Raw genomic sequence first — 287 nt, forward strand, 5'->3', positions numbered from 1 at the left:
CTGCCCCTTTATGATTCAATGGCAATACTGTGCACCATTGTGCACTAGGGCTTTATACTTTTGTGTTTCTAAGGTGCCAGGCCATCGAATCCACACAGTCCAATAAATTCGGCTGTCCCTCTCCTCCTCCTGGCTGGAGGCAGGGCACCTCTAATGTTGATCACAGCACCTATGAATAGCAGATTGGTTCCTACCTGGTCCGTAGGATTGCCTACCGTAGGTCGGAGCAGCCTTCCTCCTGTAAGAATCCTTTCTTCTCTCTGCTTTACTTAGCAACTCAAGCACCC

The sequence above is a fragment of the Charadrius vociferus genome, unplaced genomic scaffold (assembly GCF_000708025.1).
Source record: "Charadrius vociferus isolate BGI_N301 unplaced genomic scaffold, ASM70802v2 scaffold911, whole genome shotgun sequence".
Lineage (NCBI taxonomy): Eukaryota > Metazoa > Chordata > Aves > Charadriiformes > Charadriidae > Charadrius > Charadrius vociferus.